Source organism: Sinocyclocheilus grahami, unplaced genomic scaffold (genome assembly GCF_001515645.1).
Source record: "Sinocyclocheilus grahami isolate Dianchi unplaced genomic scaffold, SAMN03320097.WGS_v1.1 scaffold821.1, whole genome shotgun sequence".
Taxonomy (NCBI): domain Eukaryota; kingdom Metazoa; phylum Chordata; class Actinopteri; order Cypriniformes; family Cyprinidae; genus Sinocyclocheilus; species Sinocyclocheilus grahami.
This window is the reverse complement of record NW_015506000.1, coordinates 405,540-416,832: the sequence shown is the minus strand read 5'-3', so window position 1 is coordinate 416,832 and position 11,293 is coordinate 405,540. Positions and strand designations below refer to the sequence as shown.

General features: G+C 36.2%; 1 protein-coding gene across 3 annotated transcripts in view; it reads right to left on the bottom strand.

Moving 5' to 3' along the window:
* Positions 1–11,293, bottom strand: part of LOC107562391 (heparan sulfate glucosamine 3-O-sulfotransferase 1-like) — a 78,508-nt gene that overhangs the window by 50,928 nt on the left and 16,287 nt on the right. Inside the window, exon 1 of one of the 3 annotated variants that reach the window (XM_016247020.1) lies at positions 4,220–4,245. The exons of the other annotated variants lie outside the window; for them this stretch is intronic. The gene's annotated coding sequence lies outside the window, so the exon portion shown is untranslated. Of the gene's footprint in view, positions 1–4,219; positions 4,246–11,293 lie in introns of those variants that run through there. 3 annotated transcript variants of the gene reach the window in all.

Below are 11,293 nucleotides of genomic sequence, written 5' to 3'. Positions count from 1 at the left end.
CAACCAATCACAGCGCACCATTCCACGCACTCTAGACAGTAATGGCGGCGCTTTGAATACACCCGGCATCCTAGTTTTCCTCATCTACTTTGTACTTTGTGATCAACAAACAAACTTAGGGCTGCACGGTAAATCTCATGTGATTGTCATGCGCATCTCGTCAGTAAAGCCGGTTCTGTGATTAATAGTAAATCTCCATCACGTGCTTTCAGATGGAGCGGCATTTAATACACAGAGCCATAGATCACTGCAATATCGCGTTCATAATCGCAGATGAGTCGCATTCGATTATGAACGCGATATTGAGTTGCTTGTCAGTGTAAGTGTTTTTATTTATGCCATTAATGTTTTTGTTAATACAGAGTATAGCACTAGTCAACTAAATGAATGTAACATGGCAAAGATGAATGCACTTTTGGAAGTTGAATGTAAGGGAAAGATTCAATGGATTTATTGCATTTTGGGAAAAAAAAAAAAACGTGTCATGGATTTATTGCATTTTGGGGAAAAAATAATAAAATTTTATAATAAATAAAATTTAAATTTTTAATGTTATTATAACCTAAAGATGCTATGTGAAAGTTTGAAACAGAAAATTGTGGTTTTCATCTCGCCACTTTCTTGGTAAAGAAAACACATTTTTACTCAAATTAATCAAAATGTATTTATAGCGTTTTGGAACCAAACTCTTCAGATTTATTGCATTTTGGGGAAAAAATAATAAAATTTTATAATAAATAAAATTTAAATTTTTAATGTTATTATAACCTAAAGATGCTATGTGAAAGTTTGAAACAGAAAATTGTGGTTTTCATCTCGCCACTTTCTTGGTAAAGAAAACACATTTTTACTCAAATTAATCAAAATGTATTTATAGCGTTTTGGAACCAAACTCTTCATATTTTGAAGAATGTTGGTAACCAAACAGTTTCTGGTTCCCATTGATTTCCCATATTTTTTCCCCATAATATGGAAGTCAATGGGGACCAACAGCTGTTTGGTTACCCACACATTCAACAGAAGATAGAAACTCATACAGGATTGGAACAACTTGAGGGTGAGTAAATGATGAGAGTATTCCTTCCTTTAACATCCACATAGCCAAGAATTTTTTTTTTTTTAAACTGGACATTTTGAACGTTCCAAGAATATTCAGAAATAACGTTTTCATAACTTAATGGGATTGTTTTAAAAAAACGCTCTACAAGGAAACATTCCATTGCATCATTTTGCAAACATTTTGGAAAAGTTACTTTTGAATGCTCGGAACATTCTAAAACAACTAGTAACATTTAAAAAAACGTTAGACGAATGTCTAACTAAAATTAGGACTGGGCGATATAGCTAAAACTAATATCACGATATAATGTTTCATATCGTTCGGTATCGATAAATATTGAAATTTTTTATAACCTTTCATAAACAGAGAGCAGTAGAAAAAAGGTTTAAATTTAACCACTGAATTTTCAATTTACCCAATTTATTAAGACAAACAACAACTTATTTTACTCTTAATGAACAAAATAACAAAAATAAAATTGAAACAAATATCTCCTTTCTTATCTTTTACATGTAGATTAAATAAGTGTTAAAGAAACATTTGTTAAAGAAACAATGAGCAAAATAATGCACCTCATTAAACTGTTTATTCAACGCAATGGAATAAAAACTGTCTATAAAAAAGTGCATATACCGTCTAAACTAATATCTATAAATCAAATATGATTTCGTAAATTGCATAAACAATAATAAACAATACAGCATCATGTATTTATGCATAGCTTAATACAAACAGCCAAAGCGCCGATCACGTGATTGCATTAAAAACACATGAGACGCAGTGGAATGGATTAAAACCCACACAAATTCTCCAGACATGTTTTCTAAAAGCTAAACCTCTTTTAACTTTACTTGGCTTTATATTCATCTCTTGTGCGAGACGCGAGTGCAACAGTCATAGTCCGAATATGCATTCTGCGTGAATGGCTTGGTTCGGTTTTAACCTAAACAATATCTTCTCCGCATTGAGTTTCTATAGTTCTCTAATATTTTGAATGAAAAACGCAGCATCGGCGCATTTTGTGGGTTCAACTGGATATAGACTAACAAAAACATTAAAATGCAACAACGACACTTACATCACCGCATCTCGTGCACCGTTTTTTTCATTCGAATGCGAATTTTTATTTTTTAAATTTGACTAATATTCATTTTTTGATTCGGTCCCTTCATCGCAGGCAGGCACGATACTCATTTCAGCGTGTGTTTGTGTTCTGTTGGCTGTCTGCTTGTCACTTATAATACACCTTTAAATGAAAAAAAACGTGAAACTATAGTGCGATATATCGAAAAAAATTTATATCGTTATCGATGATGGTGCACCGTTGATAAATGTCGATACCGTTTTATCGCCCAGGCCTACCTAAAATGTTTCAGAAAAAATGTTCTGTGAACAATGTATAAATCACATTTCTGTGCTAACGTTTTGAGAATATTATTAAAGGCCAAATAACGTTGAACGAACCTTCTATTAACTTTACGGAGAACGTTCCCTGTTAGCTTGGTACAAATTACTTCAGTACTTGGAAATTACAGCATTAATGGATCAACATCAAAACATTTTCAATGATCAAAACCAAATAATATCTACACGCAATCAGCCAGGGCTTTTTTTAACTCTGTAGTGAAGTGTTTTGCAGGAGGGCCGTCACTGATCGAGCAGGTGATTTTGATCTCAGCAGCTCTCCGGTTGCCGGGTCACCAGTCCATGGAATTAAAGCGGCAACCTCTGCGACGGCGGCTCACATTCTGAGCTATTAGACTCGGAGAAGCAGCAGTTCCAGCCAAGGACTTCATCAGTCAGACTCTGACAGGATAAATAGGCCAGCGCACACATCTCACTTCAAATATCATTAAACTGCAGGCACTTTAAACACAACACGGATCCATTGTACCAAATGTCGCTGCTTACTGCACCAGGCTGCTTTCAAGACAAACACACTTCGACAGAATCACTTTTCTGAGGTTCTGAATGCTGACTTTAAACCCTTTTCTTCTATCAGAGAAAGGTCTTAAACGGTTTAAGCGAAATCCACTGCTAGATGTTTTCCCATTACCCCGCATGTAAACACCTTGATCAGCTTTCTGTTCGCGTTCTCACCGAGGATGTGCAAAACTATGCCGCATATATCTACCAGACAGCGATTCTCAGGGGTTGTTCATGAATTATGTTTGAAAACAGCTGGATGGAGCTCAACAGTGTGGAATCTGGTCTCCAGATGTGTTTTTAAAAGATTAACTATACTTCATAGCACATATTTTTCAGCCTTTAAAATTCAAAAGAATGTCACTGGCAAACGTTTACTAAAATATGATTTATATGTTGCAAAAATGGTTATTCAGTCAGAATAAAGAGCTACTTTAAATGGCCATCAATGTAAAAAGATGCATTTTACTCCCACATAGTTTAGTGATAGCATCTACCAGTAAGAACTGGACAAAGTCAATTTTAATCAATTCTTACTCAGTATTTTTGTCTTGTTTTCCAGTACAAATATCTAAAAATCTTTCCTCGATATGATGTTTTTTTCTTCTTGGTAATGCAAATGTTAAGAAAACATTCCATTAAATCATTTTGCAAATATTATGGGAACGTTAGTTTTGAATGTTCTCTGAACGTTCTGAAAAAAATGTTGTTAGATGAATATCCAACTAAAATGGACGTTTTGAGAATATTATTTATTTTCCATTACAAACAAAAGACAATTTCACTGCAAAACTTGAATTTCTTCCTCAGTATTTCCATTACAAATATACTATCTAAACGTTCTTAAATCATGATATTTTTACAAAATGATGAATGCAAAGATGCAAAATGACATACTACGGTAAGCCTTGTTTTCTGAAAAATGTAAAATAAATGTAAAAAAATCTGCCAGTGATTGAAAAAGATTTAATATCTCATGTCATTTTGTATCTCAAGTAACTATAGTGCTGTAACACAGCGCTGTAGCTTTGCACATCCTTAATTAACCCGTCAAACCTTTGCTTTCTTAGAAACATCTTGAAGAAACAATGACTAAACCTACTAGAGAGCAATATGGGGAAAAGACAGTCGCTGTGACCAACAATGCACACCATAAAATGAAGCTCTACTTCACCTGAATTAAAATGATCTGGAAAGCAGCACTGTGCCACTCAGTCTGAGACAAATACTTACTTCAAAAGCTCTTCTCAAGTGCCTCGCTGAGAGCCAGGCAGTGGAAAATGTGACTGAAAATCACTGTAAGAGTTCTCGTGTGCGGATCGGGCTCAGCGAAGGAAGACGGGCGGCAAACAGCTGCATCCACTTTCCATCGGGCTCTTTGATAAAATGCTTCAGACTCTTATGTAATGAACACAGGTGCTCATGTGCAAAGCAAACGTCAGCCTCCAGCTGCGGTCTCTTCATAATGCTAACTCTGACACTGACATCCGTCAGATTAAACCACTACATTTCCATGAGTAAGCACTCGTGTTGGCCACTTTGTACGGACTGAGGAAGTGAAACGCAAAGCAGATGATGGTGTGAAACTATTTCCAGGCACCAGATTGTGAATTGAAGATTTGCAGTGGACACAGAATATAAAGTTATTCATAGAGAAGAGCACAGCACTAGTTATGTCAAGGACATGGGTTTAATTCACAGAAAACACACACACACTGATCAGATGAAAAACCCTGAATGCACTGCAAGTCACAGTGGATGAAAAAGATGTAAATGTACACTAGATTTATACATTCCCTGCTGAAATAAGCAGCATGCATTTGGGTTTTTCAGGCAGTTTCTTAACCAGATTCTTAACCAGCAAGACTTCCACCACTGCCATGCTGTAAAATCATCATTAACCAGCAGTAACAAGCATTACCAAGTATTAATCAGCATTAACCAATATCAACCAGCATTAACCAACATTAACCAACATGAACCGGCATTAATCAACATTAACCAGCATTAACCAGAATTAACCAACATGAACCGGCATTAACCAACACTAACCAACATTAACCGGCATTAACTAGAATTAACCAACATTAACCAGCATTAACCAGAATTAACCAACATTAACCGGCATTAACCAACATGAACCAACATTAACCAGAATTAACCAACATTAACCAGAATTAACCAACATGAACCGGCATTAACCAACATTAACCAACATTAACCAGCATTAACCAGCATTAACCAACATTAACCAGCATGCAAATACAAGCGAATGTGACTGTTGTTTGTCTGCAAAAAAAAAGTTGCTAGGGTGTTGCTATGTGGTTTCCAGGGCTTTGCTATTCAGTTACTAAGGTATTTTGAGTGGTGTTTGGATTGTTGATATGGTGTTGCTATTTGGTTGCCAGGGATTAACTACTCAGTTACTAAAGTGTTCTAAATGGCGTTTACATTGTTGCTATGTGGTTGCTAGGCTTACCTTTTCAGTTACTAAGGTGTTTTGAGTGTTGTTTAGAATGTTGCTATGTGGTTGCTAGGATGTTGCCAGGGCTTACCTCTTCAGTTACTAAGATGTTCTGAGTGGTGTTTAGAATGTTTCTGTGGTTGCTAGGGTGTTGCCAGGGCTTACCTCTTCAGTTATTAAGATGTTCTGGGTGGCGTTTAGAAAGTTTCATTGTGGTTGCTAGGATGTTGCCAGGGATTACCTTTTCAGTTACTAAGGTGTTCAGAGTGGCATTAAGAAAGTTTAAATGTGGTTGCTAGGGTGTTGCCAGGGCTTACCTCTTCAGTTATTAAGATGTTCTGGGTGGCGTTTAGAAAGTTTCATTGTGGTTGCTAGGATGTTGCCAGGGCTTACCTCTTCAGTTACTAAGATGTTCTGAGTGGTGTTTAGAATGTTTCTGTGGTTGCTAGGGTGTTGCCAGGGCTTACCTCTTCAGTTATTAAGATGTTCTGGGTGGCGTTTAGAAAGTTTCATTGTGGTTGCTAGGATGTTGCCAGGGCTTACCTCTTCAGTTACTAAGATGTTCTGAGTGGTGTTTAGAATGTTTCTGTGGTTGCTCGGGTGTTGCCAGGGCTTACCTCTTCAGTTATTAAGATGTTCTGGGTGGCGTTTAGAAAGTTTCATTGTGGTTGCTAGGATGTTGCCAGGGATTACCTTTTCAGTTACTAAGGTGTTCAGAGTGGCATTAAGAAAGTTTAAATGTGGTTGCTAGGGTGTTGCCAGGGCTTACCTCTTCAGTTACCAAGGTGTTCAGAGCAGAGTTTAGAATTGTTGCTAGGGTGCTGCAATGGCTTATACTCTTTCGGTTACTAAGGTGTTCTGAGTGGTGTTTAGAATATTGCTAGGGTGTTGCCAGGGCTTACCTCTTCAGTTACTAAGGTGTTCAGAGTGGTGTTTAGAAAGTTCCAATGTGGTTGCTAGGGTGTTGCCAGGGCTTACCTCTTCAGATACTAAGATGTTCAGAGTGGAGTTTAGAAAGTTTCAATGTGGTCGCTAGGGTGTTGCCAGGGCTTAACACTTCAGTTACTCATGTGTTCAGAGTGGCGTTTAGAAAGTTTAAATGTGGTTGCAAGGGTGTTGCCAGGGCTAGTGTTGACAGCAAACACTAACAACATGAGACTAACTAAAAATAACGCAATTTAAGGATGGGATTAAGTTTATGCAGTTTATTAATCTAAACTTGAATAATCACACTATTAATTGTGCAAAGGTTCAGTACCATCTTCAGTATTTAAAATTCAATCCCACAGTGCTGCTCTCTCTGCCAAGCTACTAGAGAATTCACTAGAGTCCCTCCTGACGGAGTAAAATGCGATCAATACGGCCCAGTGACTCGTGATTGCTCTGTGTATTTTCAATGATCCAACAGAGATGTGTTTAAGCCATCAAACACCTTCTAATCATCATGCAACAGGGGCTTCAATTTACACTGGACTGCGTGTTCTCAGCCCGGTCGATTATATCTGTTCCATCTACTGGCAGCCTCAATTCTGTTAAAGTAGTCTTGCTACTATTTGGCCATAATAAGCCTCAAATTGATGATTAACCTTTGTAAGCCAGCGAGCGCATGGAAGACGGTGTGCTCTTGTCATCCGAGTGGCTGCAAGAAAGATGCTGCATTATCATCTGCGGGAAAATTGAGGGTTTTGTGAGCAAATAAGGCAGCGTTATCTGCACGAAGCATGCCTGAGTATAATGAAGACGCATCTCTAGAATGAAGAGCCTTTTAATAACGAATCAGACCGCTTCACTGTATTGTGCGTTTTAATAAAAAACCGTCCAAATCTACGCGTGAAGATAGACGTTCTTATCTTGGGAAAGCGAGGAGAATTAGCATCTGGTGCAGAGCACCGGCCATTGTTTATGGCAATCTATTATTTGGTAATCAGACATTGGGTCATTTCTCTATATTTAACTCCAGCCGGTGAGCTAATGGCTTAATCTGACCAACAAGGATGATTTACCTTTTGTTTACTTCGAATCACCATTAAACAAACTCAATTCGTGACTGCAAATGATGCAGGAAACAATTCCCTAAAATGTGACTAAACACATACACCAATGCATCAATATGCGTTTTAGACTTTCAATAGCCTGTGATATTTGCAGTCGGTTGTTTCCTAAGGGCGACGTTTATAAAAGACTTGAGGCTCGTTTATCAGAGGTCTTCATCAGTTGGTATTTCATATCTATCATATTTGTGAGTGGAATCAGTTCACAGGCTGTCATTTACACGTCACCTTGTCAAAGCGCCAGACAAACGACCTCCTTCCTTATCTTAAAATGTCTAAGGACGAAAAAAATAAAATATTTGTGCGGAGTCTCATTTCAATGAAATAAATTTGAATTAAAATAAGGCCCTAAATTAAACCTTAATATATTCCACTCTGGGGGACAGAGGCAGAATCAGGGCATACTTCAAAAACATGACAAAAACACAATCCCTCATCAAGAGTGAAGCAAAGTTCAAAAACTTTCATTTGCCAAAGGGTCAAGGCTCGCTGTTTTCTAGGTCGGAGAAAGAAATATTATATTAGCAATAAACATACACTTAAAGTGAAAAAAAAACAACATGCAGGGTAAATCACATAAGACACAATCAACAGCAAATATCAACATTTTGGAAGTTGGCTTTAGGAGTGAGAAATGGCAAAACAACAAACAAAATTACTACTAGATAGTGAAAGGTCAATCTAAAGAATAATGGGGGATTGAAATCGATGGTTTAATGAAAACAACTGGCCAAATAATCATCTATCCAGGAAACAAGTTTAGGTTAAAAAACGTTTTAAATTGTTTTGAAATGTTTCTAATACATTGAAATGTTCCGTTTTCTGATTAGAATGTTATTTACAATTATTTAGAATGCTGAAGGTTACAAAAATGTTTCTTACAACGTTCTACTAACTGTATTTTTACATGAAATATGATACGTTTATTTTTAATATTTTAAAAACATTAACATGTCTAGTTTCTTGTTGTGATTAGAATGTTATTTAAAGGTTACAAAAATGTTTCTTACAACTTTATTTTGACCTAAAATATAACTTTATTTGAACGTTTATTTTTAATATTCTAAAAGCATTAGAACATCCAGTTTTCTTATTGTGATTATAACGCTATTTAAAGATTACAAAAACATTTCTAAGAACGGTCATCAAAGTAAAAAAAAATGACATTTTGAAATTATGTTCTAAAAACACTTTCTCTCAGCGTTATGAGAATGTATAGTATATAAAATAATAATAAAGTTAAGAGAACGTTTCATAAACATTACTTTAAGAACGTTTTGTGCTAGCGTTTATATACAGTAACTTTAAAAAATAACCTTTTGTGCAATGTAAAGTTTCCACACGTTAAAGGTTCTTCGTGGAACCGTTGATGTCAATAAAAAAACTACATTTTTAAGAGTTAGGCTGGTTCAGCATACAGAAACAGTTATTAAGGGTTTTCACATACAACTTGTTCTTGAATATTTTAAACTTGACACAGCGTCTTAAATAATCAACGCTTAAAAACAGCATGACAAATGGTGTAGTACAAGAATGAATACTCTGGGTTAAGGGTTTATTCAAATCTCTAACACTAAGTACAAGCACCTCTAATAAAAACTTGACCCTTATGCCGCTGTTCAAGCACAACCTTATTAGTTTTTACTCGAGCACTTTAAAAGTTTCCTCTCGAGTGAAGCACCTCCACCTCTATTGCTAGTGACGCAGAGGAAAAAGACAACTTCTGAGTCTTTCAGCTGTACTTTCTCCACTGCTGCATGAAAAAAACCTTTTATGAAAGCCTGGAAACAAAACAAAAAATGATAAATAATGAATCCAGTAACACCGAATGGAAAATCTAAGACGTGGAGCATAATAAAGTAAGCCGCAAAATCAAATGACTGCTGTTTCTACGAGCTTTAATCTCAGGGTAATTTCATTTCACACTACGCAGTACTAAACACTGCAACACTAGAACAATATTTTGGCTCCTGCCTCTCACAGGTATTTGAGAAACAGAGCCATTAAACACACATCTATTGTCTAATTGTGCAGCTGAATAACAACACGCTTGTAGGGCGAAATAAAGAGCAACACAACATGCGGTAAAGGAGGCTTTCTCTCTGATCCGAAGACAACGAAAGCCGTGAATAAATGTCTTTTCGCTCATCAAGTGGAATGATAAATTCACCCCATAATGCATTTGCCTCAGAATTTGTGATGAAAAAATATTTCAAATTAGGTGTCAAAAGCCTCATATTGAACAACTCCCTCTTCAAACTGCACTCCAAACGTGCCAGCGTCCAATTATTCCAAAATGACAGCAAATTGAACAGAAGAAAGCACAAAGCCGTCACTCCGAGGCGCACATCCAGGAAGCCTCATCGGAATACATATAGCATTAATGAGCAGGTCCCATCAGCACGGATCATGTGCGGTCATCAGATGCTATGAGAGTTTAACGGGGCTTACGAGAGGGAACGCAATCAATACACTTATCCAGATGCACTGCACAGCCATCATATAAGACTAGGGATGGGAATCGTTAGGAATTTAATGATTCTGGTTCAGATTTCAGTTCTGGTTTAAAGGGCCAGTTCACCCAAAAATAAACATTCTGTTATCGTTTACTCGCTCTCATGTCATTCTAAACCTGTTTGATTTTATTTCTTCTGTGGAACACAAAACGAGATGCTCTTTAACGGACAATGACAGTGAGCGGCCCAAAACAGATTAGAGACCAGAGTTTAAACCATTATTTAGGGCCCTATGATTTCCGCGATGCAGAAAACGCGGACGAACTCCAGTCATAAAAATGGGATTTACTGTATAATGTCACAGAATTTGCCAAATTTTGGATGAATAAATCAAAACTAGGTCAGTACACTCAAATAAAAACACGATATGGACTAGTGTCAGGTAAATATTAAGCCGCAAAAATACTATTTAAATACGAATCCTGCATGTTCTGCGTGTCTCTGTGTGAATGAAAGGCGCAGACGCGTGGTTTCATTTAATACACACATACTGAAGCGCGTGTGACGTTCGCTGTGTTTTCAGCCTCTGTCGCCTATATGAGTACATGAACACCAGCTCTAGAACTGCTCTGAGAGTCACTTTATGAGCATTTGACCGTTTCTTTTGAGAAAAATATATCATCATATCATATACAAACAGAAAGGTCGTCACAGCAACCCGTCAAAATAAAAGTTTGGTTTAACTTGAATAAACTGTGACAGAAATATATTACTAAATGTAATGGTAGTACTACTACTAATAATAAAATTATTATTAATACATTATTTTTTAAAGACTATTTACCAGTAAAATTATTTACCAGAAAAATGTAAATACACAACACAATATTTCTGAAAAAAAAGACAAAAATAAAATACAATTTTTTTTATATATAAAATCAGTTAATCAGAGATGTTTTTGATTATTAAAATATAATGAAACCATTAAAATTGAATCCAGAAAATTAACGGAAAACACAGAATTTGGTAATAAGTTGCTTTTAAATAGTGTAAGTTTCATGATTTCAATTAATTAGACATGCTTTTTGATTAATATTTTTTTATTTAAGCATTAAAAACAAATTCAGAAAAAAAATGAAAATGTACAGAGAGAATTAAAATGGAAAAAACGGGATTTGGGAAAAAATTAAACGGATTTCATAGGGCCCTAATTATTAGGAGTGTGCTACATTTGTCATCTACGATAATATTGTAATTGTTGTTTTAACACTATGCAAGCTGACATTATTGAGTATGTATGAGTATTGAGAGTGCAAACGCATTCACTGTGTAATGA